The sequence below is a fragment of the Octodon degus genome, unplaced genomic scaffold, assembly GCF_000260255.1.
Source record: "Octodon degus isolate 3935 unplaced genomic scaffold, OctDeg1.0 scaffold00252, whole genome shotgun sequence".
NCBI lineage: Eukaryota > Metazoa > Chordata > Mammalia > Rodentia > Octodontidae > Octodon > Octodon degus.
Genome location: NW_004524828.1, coordinates 3203722 through 3204819, shown reverse-complemented (window position 1 = coordinate 3204819; position 1098 = coordinate 3203722).

The following is a 1098-nucleotide window of genomic DNA, read 5'->3' as shown; positions in this document are numbered from 1 at the left end:
AAACTTATACATCTTTCAAATCTTTTCACCCTGTCCTTCTTGCCTATTTCTCTCACTATAATTTCAGCTAAAAGTAGTCAGTAATGCCCATGATGCAGTCTAAGTGCTTTGCTGCCCTAATGTATGATAGGTTCTGGCCCTCTATATGAATTGCTAAATTATCATGGTGGTCATCTAAAATTGCTGTAGCCCCAAAACTGCAGCTTATCATGCTAATGACCACTTCTTCCTTCTTCCCCATCCCAGCCCTGGATACCTTTCCTGGCACAACAAGGAGACCCCAATCAGCTCCTTACATGAACTCAGTCCTTTCCATTTGACAGGCAAGCCCTTATTCTACAGAGCCATTATCTTTTCTATGTTTATACTGTGCCACTGAGAAACCTAACAATATAATCTCATCCAGATAAAGTAGCTTATTATGTTTAAGTTAGACTTTTAATATATCAGCCATTGTAAATCAGCTATGCTTGTTTTAAAAATCTATAACACACATATTATTGTATGTTACTCTGTTTCTGGCTTTGTTTCTGATTTTTTTGTTGTTTTTGGTCTTGTAAAAATAAAATAAAATTGAAATTAAAAAAAGTCTCCAGAATGGACAAAATACAACCAAATTCATTGCCATTGCCATGGTGTGACAAGTCCAATATCCAAGAGTCCTCATTTCTACCTGAAACCACATCCACATAGCCTTTATTGTCCACATTCCTATCAGCATTTTGGTCTCCTGAGCTATTTCCAGTATCCCTTATTTAGCTCCATTTATAACATTCTAGGTTTTCTCTAGCTTGGTTCCTTAAACTTCCCAACTCCTCCAGACTAATTCCAAAACCTTTTCCAAAACATTATCTCAGGTATGCTGACAGCTTCTATTCTCAGCATCAATTTTCTGTGTTGGTTGGACTCAGTTATTACACCAAATACCTGAGATAATCAACTTATGAGGAGAGGTGGTTTATAGTTTGGGGGTTATAGTCCATGGTCTGGCAGACCCAACTTTCTCAGTAATTGGATAGAGGTGCCAGCTGGTAATGATGGGGTATGTGTTGTTAAACCAAACTTTTTTAAATTCATGGTCAGGAAGCAAAGAGAGGA